We start from the raw sequence: 13,528 nt of genomic DNA on the forward strand, positions 1-13,528 counted from the left end.
TTTATTACTAAGGATTTATTTATTTATGCATACAAGATCTGGAATACAGGACAGAGGTGCGGGTGAGGAGGATGGATAGGTGAGAGGATTCACCAGAGACAGAGTGGGGAGCAGAAGAGGCAGATTGACTGAAATACACTGCTGAGGGGAGCAGTGGGTGAGACAGGAGAGGTCTGCTGTACCATGTGGGTCACCTCCCTGGCTGGGGATTAAACACCTGCTGCAGTGGCAGCGGATTGCTTCATAGTGCTGCGACTTAACCCCTGTGTCACCAGGGAGGCCCCATAAAAAGGGATTTATTAAATGACACTTAGATCAGAATTATTAAGCGAGCTGGGGAGATGTACTTGAGGCTAAGTTTCTAGGAACAACACCCAAACCTTACCACACAACCTGATGAGGAAACCACAGCCATTGCCACTCCAGATAGTAAGCACCAAGAGTTCAATTTGCCCATTTTACAAGCTCTATGGTTCTTCTGTGGTAGGAACTCAATACTGCAATCACTGGGAAACCACTGCTGTTACCTCAGCGCCACTCCTCCCTCGCCAAACCGGACATTAAGTACTGACACCAGTAGCAGAAATCAAAGACAGCCCTATGTCCAACCTACTTCCTTCTCAAGTCAAGGTTAACTGGGTAACCCAAGTTACAAACAACTCCCCGATCTTACTAGCTTAAAAGGTAGGACAAAGATGTAGTTCTCGCTCATGCTACAGTTCCAGCGTGGGTGGAGGGTGGAGTCACTCAGGATGCCACCTTCTTTTTTTTTTTTTTTTTATTTAAGATTTCTTTATTTATTTTATACAAGCACTGGGTACAGTCAGAAGCGCGGGAGGGTGAGAGAATTCACCAGAGCCAGAGCAGGGAGCAGAACAGGCAGAAGGACCGAAGTACACTGCTGAGGGGAGCAGCGGGCGGCAGGAGAGGTCTGCGCGCCATGTGGGACCCTCCTCTGGTGGCCGGGGAGCAGCCGGGGATCGAACCGGCGCTGCAGAGGCTGCGGGCAGCTTCGCAACCCAGCGCTCAACCACTGTGCCACCGGGGAGATCCAGGATGCCACCTTCTTGATACAAACCTTCAGCATTTGCTGTGCCAGAGAAGAGTAAGGGGAAAAAAAAAAAACATTCACTGGCCTCTGATCACATTGCATTGATGGAACAAACCTCATGGCCGCACCTCACATCCATGGGCAAGGGAAGTGCCATCCTCCTGGTGCTCAATAGGAGAGAACTGGAAATATTGTTGAATTTCAGTGATATTTACCTCTCATATGGTTTACTTACAAATCAAAGTCTCATGTGAGGGAGGTATCAAGGCTGTAAACAAGCTAAGAGGGATACTGAGAATTTCAGTTCTGACTTCTGTACTGAAGAGGGAGGAAACTGGAATTTAAACTGGGAATTTTCTCATAGAGAAAAGCAGAGTTCGACTGTCACAATCAATATTAGAATTTTGTAGGACCATGTTTTCTGAATCTTCAGGCTTGCTAAGAAAATGCAAGGTCTGGGAGGGTCTTTTTGTTTTTGATAGTGTCTGGAGGCCCTCTCATTCCCTCTGCCTCTGCCTCTGCCTCTGGTTTCATGGGAAATCATAGGCCGGAGTGACAGTGCTGGAAGACTTTCTTCTTCAACCTGCCCTGGAATGATGCCCTTTCCTTACCCACATGCCAGTCAGCTCACTTTATGCTGGGAGGTACCAGCACTTTTGCCTGTAGGAACATTCAGAATGGGTGGTCTGTAAGTATTTTACTTGGATAAGAAAAAGTGTTTCAGTTTTGACTTCAGCCAGTTAGACTAGGAGATAAATCATTATGTGCCTTGCTGGATTGCAGACACTGCATTATGGGCTGTTCTCTAAAGCCCATGCCCTAAGAAAGGGAGAGATCCTAAGGAGGAGGCGGAGGAGGGGAGGAAGAGTAGGAATTGGGAAGCCCAGCTTGTCCCTCACCTGCCACCTCTCTGGAGAGAAAAAAAAAAGGAGAGAGTTATCCTGGTGCAGGGGCCACGCTAATCTTTTCTGTACCAATTTTAGTATATGTGCTGCTGAAGTGAGCACAATAAATCCAGCTTCTGACAATTCTCAACTTTACAGCTTAAATCCAAGCACCCAACAAGATACTGGCTTGTTTTTTTCAGTCTCAGTTCTGGTGTGTCTCAGTTCTAGTTCCAGTTCCAAAATGCCCTAGGGACTTGCTGTCATCAACCTGACTTGGGTCAGATGCATTCCCCGCACCAGTGGTCTATGGGGGTGGGGGCTGGCTCCTGTGATAACCATATGAGTGAAGGCGACCCCGTCAGAAAGGGGAACCATCCAAGCAAAACATAAAGGCGTGCACATACTAACACACATGGATGGGGCGGGGGGTGGAATTAATCTGCAAAATAAATAAGGAAGGCGCTATTAGAGAGGTAGAAGGAAAACCAGGAGGGAACGTAGTTTCAGGGAAGCTAAGGAAAGACAGAGTCCATTAAGAGGGAGGGGTCAGCAATCCAGAATGTCAGAGAGAGGTCAAATAGTTTATAGAGAAAAGAGACTTTTGAACATGAAGGCTGTTGATAATCTTGGCAAGAAGTAGTTCCAGTGGGCATGGGGTATGTGGTGGGTGCCAGATTTCAGTGGTTTCAAGAGTGAGTAAGAAGTAGAAGCAATATAATTCATTCATTCAATGGAATTAAGTATAAAAATTAGGAGGAAGGAGAATATGAAAAGATGTAAGACTCAGAGCAAGTTTTTTTTTAATTTCTAAAAATTTCTTATATGTTTCTTACATGGGAATGTTTAGATACTGGTGGGAAGGAACTAGGAAAAAGGGTACAATTGATAGCTATTTTTATTATTACTGCGCAGATCCAGGCAGCCTGGGCAGAAGCTAAGGCCTGGTAGAAGGTGTGAGCCATTTCAACTTTTCCCAGGCCACACCAGAAAGTAGGGCAGAAAGAGGAGGTGCCTGGTCTCAGCATTGGGTGACCCAGGTGGGGGCCTGGGATTGTACTGTGATCTGGGCCTAGACAGAGAGGCCTTGTGTGGAGAACAAAGGCAGAGCCAGTCCTCGGTGGGTGGGGGCAGGGTGGACACAAAGCAATTAAGCTCTGGGACAGGCAAACTTGTCATGTGCTCTGATTTCCCTTCTCAAAACCCTGCCTGTCACAGGCCCCTCCCCACCTGCTGGCTCCTTAATGTCCCTGCCAGACTGTCACCTCCTTTCTCAATTCTGTTTCCCCATCTCCCCTCACCCCTCAGCTGCTGCCCCCACCCTCTCCTCATCCCTGAAGTTGGCTCACCAATAACACTTTCACCTCTTCTTATCTAGCAAATTCTTTTTAGTCTTATTTTTGTTGACTTCTTGACAGCATTGAAACCGTGGATGCTTTTTTGAAACTATCTTCCCTTGTCTTTCACAAAGCTACTTCCTCCTGGGAACATTTATTCCTCCTCCTAGACGGAGCACCTGGGCGCTGCCATAGCTTTGCGTTCATCACAGATGTTCCTAGCCTGCAAGCATAACAGACCCATGGAACAGATGAAGGAACTGGGGCTCAAGGCAATCAAGAGGTCTTTCTAAGTTTCCACAGGTGATAGCCTGGCTCAAGACTCAAACTTGTTAACTTGCCCTCAACTCCAGCAACTGTCTGTCTCCCTTGCCTCTCTGGCCCCTCCTCAGCTTCCTTGGTGGACTATGAACTCTACACCCACTCTCTTCTCTCATCTCCCTAAATGAGGTCCTCCTCTGCATCTGTGGCTTCATCCTGCCCATTTTCGTGCTGACCATGCTTGAACACCAATCCAGACCTCCCTCCCAAGTGCCATACTGGCGTTTATGACGGCCACTGATGTTGCTGTTGCTACTAAAAGCTAAGATTTATGGAATGTGTACAACATGACAGGCATTGTGCTCATTTCGTTGTATACATCATCTCATTAAGCCCTTACAAGAGCCTTATGAGATAGGTGCTATTATCCCACTTTCCAATTATGGAAACTGAGCCTTAGTCAGCTGGTCCAAGGCCAATGAGTCCAGGTTCGTCTGACCCCTGAGTGCATTCTCTTAACTGCTGACCAGATGCCTTTTACCAAGAGACCCCACAGGCGCCTTCCACTCAACATTTCTATATCTGAGCTTGCCTACCCCTTACTTGCTGCATGACCATAGGCGAGTGATTGAATGGCTGAGTCATAGCTCTTCTTGACTTCCCAAAGTTGGTCCTCCTCATGTGCTTGGTCCTACCATCCACAGGGGTCATGCAAGACTCTTCCTTGTCCCTTCCCTCCCCACCCTACATTCATCAAAACTTGGGGACCATGTGCTCTAAAAAACACCCTTCTCACTGCCCCAGGCTTTGTCTATTTCCCTGCTTGCTCTAGAGCATTCCATGCCACTCAAAGCACCTTGCCAGGTCTCTCAGTCACCATGGGCTCCATACTCTCTTTCCTCCTCGCCTTCCATTGCATGGCCCCCAGAGCAGTCTTTCCCAAACACAAGTCTGCCCGCTCTCAAGATCCCCTGACTCTCAGGAGAAGCCCCTGAGCCTCAGCCCGGCTCTAAAGCCCAGACTTCCTGGTGCCACCTCCTCCTCCACAGCTCCAGCTCCCAACCAACCCACAGCCAACCCCTGGATGGTCCTCTCCATTCCTTCCTTCCTTTCCTTTCTTTCCCTGCCCTTCCCTCCTGAAGTAGGGGTGTCCTCTTTCTCTCCAGAGCTCCCCCTGCCTGCACTGCTATGTGTTTTCCTGATGACACTGAGCCCAGCGGTGAGTATGCAAAATCGGCAATGTTTATCTATTTTATTAAAACTAAACATATGGTTGCACAACAATGTGAATATACTTAATCCTGTGGAACTGTGCATTTACAAATAGTTAAAATGATAAAACTAAATTAAATGTAACTCCTCTCTTAGGTCCCAAACCCTGGACTGTTAGGAAGGTCATCTTGGCAGCTCCTTTCACCCCATCCTCCCAACTGTGCAGAAGTCCTGGGTATTCTATGCTGTAATTCATGTGGTCTCGGCTGAGAGGCCCAGATTGGAAGCTCACTGCCCAGGATCCTCCCTTCCCAAGCCCTCCCCCCTTTCCTGGGGCATCTTTCGGGGATCATCTGTGGACCCCGCCTGCCCATGCAAACACAGGCCCCCTCTTCAAGTGGGGAGGGGGATTCTCTGGATTGCTGTGCCCCTCCCCACTCTCCATAGTATTCTCCCCTCAAGATGCTCAGACTGCCAGAAGTACTCAGGAAGATGTCTGTGACTCAGCCTGGGATCGGGGATCCTCACTCCAAGAGACAAGGAGGTAAAAAGGCCCTACCTTCTACCTAAGACAGTCTCGCATGAGACTGGAACAAAATTCAGTTAAACATCTCAGTAAATTATCCTGGCACACCAACTCCTGCTTCAGGTGGTCAAATTCCTTAAGGGCAGAAATCCAAAAGTATCCTTCCCTGCATATATAAATACATACTAACCCACATACACACAACCCACAAAGCAGAGCCGCACATACATACAAGAAAAGACATATGTATGCAGAAACAACAAGTCTACCCACAGACACAGGTAGCTGCATAAAAACACACATCTATGGAGACACACATTTTTAACACTCATTACACACATATAGGTGTAATTCAGGAAAATACATATGAAGAGATTTGTAGGTTTCCATGGTGCACACACACACATGTTCCCTCAAAGGTAAGCCAGCAGGTTCACACAACAGGTGTCAGTGAATGTGTTTTGGATCAATGCCTGACGAAGGAAGTCAGAGATAAAGGCATAGATTAGTCTTCTAGAGACTGGAAGAGTGTGTGTGTGTGTGTGTGTGTGTGTGTGTGTGTGTGTGTGTGTGTGTAGGATAGACTAGAGAGAGAGAGCCAGGTAGAAATAGGGATGGGGAAGGACAGATCTTTCACTGATGAAGGGGATAGTGGTTATTCATAAGGTACCAACTATAAATACTCACCTAGCCCTTGTTATTCATCTGTTCATTTAATAACTACTGAGTTGGGTCCTCTGCTGAGCTAGGTAGGCAGAGAGGGCTAGGGCTTGGTCTTGTCCTCACAAATGCACAGTCTGTGAGGGCTATCTTTCCACGAGCAACTATAACATGGAGAGGTGACTGCTGCCGTGGGGGATGCACATCCCACCTCTGGGCAGTGGTGGAAAGTAGGCAACGTCAGGGAAACTGGAATCAAATATTGAGCAAGTAGAAGCTGACTGGATGAAGGAGATGAACGAGAAGGTCAATTTGGGTTAAGAGAACAGCACATAGGAAGGTGTAAGCATTAGTTTCCCGTTGCTGCTGTAATAAATTACCATAAATTTAGTGACCTCAAACAAGACAGATTTATTCTCTCATAATTTCAAAGGTCAGAGGTCTGAAATCAATTTCACTGGGCTAACGTCAAGGTGTAGGCAGGGCTAGATCCTTCTGGAGACTGAGTTTATTTCCTCATCTTTTCAGCTTCAAGGGGCTGCCTGTATTCCTTGGCTTGCAGACCCTTCCTCCTGTCCCATCATCCCATCATCTGTCCCCTGACTCTGACGCCTCCTTTTTCTATCAGGATGGCTGTGAATTACATGGGACAACCTGATAATCCATTTTAACCTTCTATCTCAATATTCCTAATCACATCTGCAAAATCCCTCCACCACATAAGTTAACACTCACAGGTTCTGGGATTTAGAATGTGGATATATGAGGGCCATAACTTCATTTACCACAGGGGGTGACAAATAAACTCACAATCTTCAAAACTTCCTTTAATGTAAATCTTATCATCACCAGCAAAGATGGCTCATCTCTTGGCTGACTGAATAAATAAATAAACCTCTCTTTAAAAAATAAATAAATAAAAAATAGACTGGAAAAGATATGTGCTATTTTTTAAAATTACCTGTATGCCATACAAAAGAATACAAAGAAAAACACAGCAAAGCACTCAAAATCTTACCACCCACAAATGATTACCAAATTAACATTTGGTAAGCATGTAAACATATAAAAAGAGGAGTATTAAGAGAAACAGGGGGCCTCCCTGGTGGCGCAAGGGGTTAAGTGCCGCACTATGAAGCAATCCACAGCCTCAGCAGCATGAGTTCGATCCCCAGCCGGCCAGGGAGCAACCCACATGGCGAGGCTGACCTCTCCTGTCTCATCCACTGCTCCCCTCAGCAGCGTATTTCAGTCAGTCTGCCTGTTCTGTTCCCCACTCTGTCTCTGGTGAATCCTCTCACCCCACCCCTGCACCTCTGGCCTGTACCCCAGTTCTTGTATGCATAAAGAAAGAAATCTTTTTTTTAAAAAAAGGGGAAAGACAGGTAGAAAAAAGAGGTAAAAATATATATATAAGATTAGGACATACTAAGAAGTTATTTTGTTAACCAAAAATACAAAGTATACTTTAACATTTTTTTTACATAGAAGAAGTGGGGTGTAAACCAGGGGTGGGGTGTGTGTTAGAGGATTCACTAGAGACAGAGTGGGGAGCAGAACTGGCATATTTACTGAGATACACTGCTAAGGGGAATTGGGGGGAGATAGGAGAGATGTGCCATACTGGTGATAGGGCTGAGACTTAACCCCTAGGCCACCAGAGAGGCCCTACAAAGTATGCTTTTTACTTGAATTTAATAGAGGGAAAAGAAACTAAGGAGAAAATGAAGGACTAGCTCAACTTTTGCTAAATATTTCTTCACCTAAAAAAAAAATTCATTCATATAAGACCCCTCTTGAGTAAAGAAAAAAAGATTTAGATTGAAAAGGTGGGGTAGAAGCTTTCCCATGATGTTTCAGTTTTATACCCTCTGATATCATCACTGTTCTACCTTCCTTCTCGTTCCATCTCTCCAGTTGATGTTGCCAGTGTTGTTTTCGCTTTATTAGGATGCATAATATTTACATTTTGTTCCGCACCTAAAATTCCCACAGTTGAATCTTAATGGAATTAATTGAATTAGTGGGATTAACCTCAAAGGAATTAATCTTCAACCCCAGGCTTTTGACTACAAACCTCCCTTCTTGAGGTTTGACTCATCTCTTGGCTGACTGAATTTTTTCATTAAGTAGTTCTTTCCAGAAGGGCTGGAGTTCTGTATTCCTGATTTCATAATTGGATTAACCACTTGGTTGGTTTGTTTGGGGGTGATACTTTTTAACCCTCACATCTTTGAAGATACTGCTTCGTTATCTTCGTCCATTGGCTGTTATCTTGAGAAGTCTAAGATCACACTGAATTCCATTCACGCTTCCATGTCTGTGACTTGTTTTTTTTTTCTGCTTGTTCCTAAAATTATTATTTTATCCTCAGTTTGGTAATTAAATAAATGTCTTAATGTCCATTATTCCGTTTCAATTTGTCTGATATATGGTGTGTGCTTTAAATCTGAATATTCAGTTCTTCCTTCATTTCAGGGAAAGGGTTTCTGTATTTCATACAATAATATCTTCTTTTCCATTTTTCAAATCTCCACGGTCACCAACAACTATTCTTATGGTAGCTCATCTTTGTATTTCTATTAACTTTACTCTAATTACTTTAATATCTATTATTTCCCACCACATTTACTCTCAATAATTTGGGTCTTTGCTACACAACATTACTTTGTTTTTCAGCCATATATCTAGTCTGTGTTTTGCTGTTTCTAGTTTATTTATTCCATCTACAATGGTATTATTTCAGTCCCTCATTATTCTCCCTTTTCATCTCGTTCTGTTATTTTATCATCTTGTCTTTGAGTTCTTGTTCTATTATTAAGGCCTTCTTTAATGGGAAGAACTTGCCAGGAATCTGTTCTTATTGTGTTTTCTTCTATATTGGGTTCATTTTTTTTTTTTTATCTGTCTTCCCTGTTCCTTTCCTTCCCTCCTACCCCCTCTCCTGGGTTTCTCCCCTCTCCTCTACTTCCCCCCTACCAGTGTTGTGGCCATGGCCTGTATGTCTAAAGGTCATGCCATTTTCTTTCCTCTTACATCTGTCATGGCTCATGTGAGTGGACCTCTCCTTGCTCTGGAGTGGAATACCTTCAGCCCCTTCCCATCTTGTCTGGACCAGTTTATCTTCCCCCGGGAGCTATGGGCTGAAGGTTGGCTATTGCTTTTTAACCCACCTAACCCAGTTCTGTGGTCTTGAATGCTTTGGCTAGGGCTGCCTGCTGACCTTGAGCTAGTGCTGTCTCTCCTCCGAGGCTCTGTTAGAAATCTTGTTCCAGCTAGAGGAACACCACACCACCAGCATCCTTTAGACTTTGGCTTGTCCCCCCAACCTCAGCTCCATACCCTAGAAAATACCAAACCACAGCAGCTCCTTGCTTCTCCTGAGCTCTCATGGAGGAACACAGGGGCTTCTACTCACAAAGGCTTTTCCCCAGATTTTCCCGGAGGCTATCTATTCACTCAACAGTCTACTTCTCTCAGATTACAGGATATTAGCGAGAATTTTTGGAGTTCAGTTGACTTATCTTTTGTTTCTTTCCTTGGCTATCACATTTTAAGATACTTGAGCTTGTTTTTGCTTTGACTTTTATTTAGTTGTTGGGGGGGAAGGCAGGTCGACTGATTCTTGGTCCGTTTCACGTTACCACCCTAACCCATAGATCCCTACCATGCCTTGTCTATACCTCTCTTCCCTGAGACTCCCTTCTCTGGGCAAGACCCTGGCAGCCCCCATGAACTCAGCCTGAGCACATGGTAAGGGTTCAGTTCATGGTAAAAGGGGAATAAGCAGGGATTATTTCATGAAAGCAGCAGCAGAGGACCTCAAAACTTCACAGGGGAGCATCCTGGGTAGGGCACTGCATGAACCAAGCCAAGGAGGTAGGAGGATATAGGAAGAATGGAGAAAAAAAGGACAGATGGGGGCAGGGGTGTTCAGCGGGAGAAGCACCAGCCAAAAGGAATAAGAGAAGCTGGAGCAGAGAGCAAGGAGGGCCCAGGGGTGCACACTGGCCTCAGGTTGCCCATGTATGTGAGCAAAGCACGTATTTCCTGTGTCTGGACTCTCAGGGAATGCTACAGTGGGCAAAGGCAGGGGCAGGCAGGGAGGTCTGGTTCTTCGTTTCCTCTCCCAATCTCAGACCTGCCCAGGGAAACTTCTCTGACTGCCTCATTCCCACGGCTCCCTTGTCCTGGTACTCCATAGTTCTCCTGCTGTCTTCCCTACAGCCACAGGTTTAAGGCCTTGGCCATGGCCATAACAGGCACACGCCGCACCACCAGCTACCCATTAACACACCACGGCTGTGCCCCGGCCACCCAGTCATACAGAAAGTGCCTGGTTGCACATCCTCACAACTTGCGCGTGATGGCCCAGCCACACATGCTTTTGGGGCACTTTGCACACAGCCCCATGCTGTCTGGCTTCCTCTCTGGGGCTGTTACCTCTGATTCTCCTGAGAGCTTGCCCTGCCCCCTGGTGGTCATTCTCCAAGCCACTGCCCTTCTGGAAGGGTCCTAATTATCCCCTCCAGAGTTTAGTCCCTCCCCAAAGAGTTTTGCAGTTTTGAAAAGCCTCTCCTGGAGACTGGTGCTGTCAGACCAGACCCGCCCAGATCCACTCGCTCACAGATCCGCCTCTCCCATCAGATTGGCACTGTCAGGCAAGGCCTTCTCAAGTGGTGTGACCAACTGTCCCAGTTTGCCTGGGACTGAGTGGTTCCCCAAGACTTGAGATATTCAGTGTGAGGACTGGCAAAGTCCTGAGCAAACCAAGATTAGCTGGTGACCCTGTTCTCACATCATGTGCCTTCAGAGTAGTCTCTCTGACTGGACCCCTCAGATACTCTTTAGATCAGCCTACTGCTCAGACTGGTTCTTCTAAGCAAGACCCCAGACTGTATCCCTGGCCAGCCTCCTCTCAGAGTAATCCTGTCACACAGGTCCTCTCAGATGCACTTACCTCCAGCAGCCTTCCTCCTCAGTGTCCTGACGATCAGGTTTTCCAAGCCTCTCTCCTCAGACTCCCCTCCACAAACCTCCTTTGCCTCAGCCCTCTTCTGAGGATTACACCCCAATCCTTTCCTCCTCCAGGACTTTAGCCCTGCATCCCCAGACAGATAACACTCTCTGAGGATCAGATCTCCTCCTGGCCAGATCCACTAACTCTGGGCAATGGACACAGTGGACATGTGGTCTCAAGACAAAGACAGGTGCAGGACACAGAGCTGGGGCTTGGAGCCAAGCATTCCATTCTCTCCACGTGAGAATGAACTTTCTTAGAATTTCAGCCCAGGGAGGCCGTGACTCACTAGCTCTGGTGCGTTCTCAGCACGGGAGGATGCCCAGGAGGGATTCCTGCCCAGTATCTCCCATCCACCCCTCCTCCCCTGGCTGGCTGCTGGGAAGGCAGGCATGGGACTTGTGCGCTGATCGCCACCAGCCTGGAGCCAGAATGAAGGGGAGGAGAACAGCCGAGAGGGGGCAGTAGAGGCCAGGACAGTCCCCAGCGCGGGTCAGAGAGACACAGCAGCCATAAGCTGGGGTTTTGACCAGGGCAGGAACAGAGAGGGAGGCAAAGAGGGATGGCCTGATAGTCGGGGAAGAGGAATCGAGACATAGATGAGGATGGAGACATATGCAGACACACAGAGAGACAGAACCACAGAGAGAGATTCTGAGATGGGGAAGGCAGGAAGAGAGAAATCGAGAAGAGAGACAGAAACACAAAGATGGACATGGGGAAAGAGATGGCCAGAGACAAAGAAGAAAGCAGAGACAGGAGATGGAGACAGAGCGAAACACAAAGTTAGGGGCCAGGACCAAGACATACTCCAAGATAGGAATGAAACAGAGACAGAACCAGAAATGGAAATGGGTTCAGTCAAAAGAGGAGGGGGCAGAGACAAGTCAGCATGGTACAGATGGGGGCTGGGGGTGCCCATCTCCAGTATACTTTGGGGGAGCAAAGAGCTAGTGTGCTGGAAGGCTGGGCCGCTTGTGCATCAAGACTGGAATCCAAACCTCCCACCACGGCCCTTCTCTCAGCAGCGTTTTATTTCTCCAGGTTCTGATTTTGCTCTGAGAACTGATGTCGATCTTTCTCCCCAGCTCCCTAGAACCACATGGGAAATAGCAGATGTGGAGGACAGTACTCAGGGGAGGCAGCAGCAGACAGCAGCCAAGACCCTCCAAGGCGAGCAGCCTCTGCGAGGTCAAGGTCCAGGACCTCCAAGAAGGGATGGCCATCCCCAGGCCCAGTCCAGTCCGAGGAGATGGTACTGCCTTTCTAGCCACCTCGGGGTCTGGAACAGGGCTGTCTCTCCCTCTTGGGATTGGGGGCAGGGAGATGGCCCAGTCTTCTCCATCAGCCACCGAGGCTCCAACAGCCCCCCTCCCCTACTTCTCCTCCCCAGGCCCCACATAATTGCTTTCCCATGTTGCTAATGGAGGCCAGATTGCTGATGCCCAAGCCCTGGGTGGGCGGTGGGTGGGTCAGGGCTGACCAAGGCTCCCAAGGCAGGAAGGTAGCACAGGCTAGGCACCCCCTAACCTCAGAGCCCCTACCCCAAGGACAGGGAAGGGGGAGGCTCAGACTCATCCTAGGAATACAATGTCCTTGGCAAGAGTTGGTGACCCTTGTTCCGTTCACCCCTGCTGGACCTGGAGTACAGAGTCAGGCCTGAGCCACACCTCACAGGCACCAGACAGAACACTCGGGGGCAGATCTGGAGATTCAGGGTCCAGGGTCAGGTCCACAGCCACTTCTCAGGATGTCCATCCTGGGAGCCTCTTCCTGTGAATGAGTCAGGCGCTCTCAAAGCTGGGCCTATTTAGCTTGAAAAGTCACAGGCCCTGGCACCCTGACGCCACCCTTTGCTTTCCATGGAGTCTCCTTCCCTAGTTCCTGGCCTGGAGGAGAGCCAGTCGCTCTCATTAGAGGCCCTCACCAGCTGTAACTCATGGCTTAGGTACTGTCTGGGTCTAACTCAGCAGTGCTGGATCCCCCCCAGGATATGATCCCAGCCAGCCCCGTGAGACCATTGAGGAAGGTCTGTTTTCTTACCACGGTCTCAGAAGGGATTGAATTGGTGGGGGACCTCCCCGGTGGCGCAGCGGTTGAGCGCTGGGTTGCGAAGCTGCCCGCAGCCTCTGTGGCCCCGGTTCGATCCCCGGCTGCTCCCCGGCCACCGGAGGAGGGTCCCACATGGAGCGCAGACCTCTCCTGCCGCCCGCTGCTCCCCTCAGCAGTGTACTTCGTCAGTCTGCCTGTTCTGCTCCCCGCTCTGGCTCTAGTGAATTCTCTCACCCTCCCGTGCTTCTGACTCTACCCAGTGCTTATATAAATAAATAAATAAATAAATAAATCTGAATTGGTGGGGGAGGTTGCGGAGAGAGGTGTAGGGGGGCTAGTGGCTGAATGGATATGTGGGCTCAGTAACTGAGGGGAGTGTGTATCGGGGAGGACCTTCCTATGTGTGGGTCAGTGTTCATAGCTTTGGCTCGTCCTCTCCCTTCTTGCTCTAGTCACCAGAGCTAAGTGGAGCCGGGCTTCCCAGGCTGGGGCTCTGGTCTACCCCCTTGCTCCCACTCCCGGGTC

The 13,528-nt window shown here is 48.2% G+C and overlaps 1 pseudogene; it reads right to left on the reverse strand.

Annotated features, from left to right (window-relative positions):
* Positions 1-1,969: 1,969 nt before the first annotated feature.
* LOC119233117 (U6 spliceosomal RNA) lies at positions 1,970-2,058 on the reverse strand (annotated as a pseudogene).
* Between the last annotated feature and the right edge of the window lie 11,470 nt (positions 2,059-13,528).

Source organism: Talpa occidentalis, unplaced genomic scaffold (genome assembly GCF_014898055.3).
Source record: "Talpa occidentalis isolate TD23 unplaced genomic scaffold, MPIMG_talOcc4v2.1 talOcc4.7, whole genome shotgun sequence".
Taxonomy (NCBI): Eukaryota; Metazoa; Chordata; class Mammalia; order Eulipotyphla; family Talpidae; genus Talpa; species Talpa occidentalis.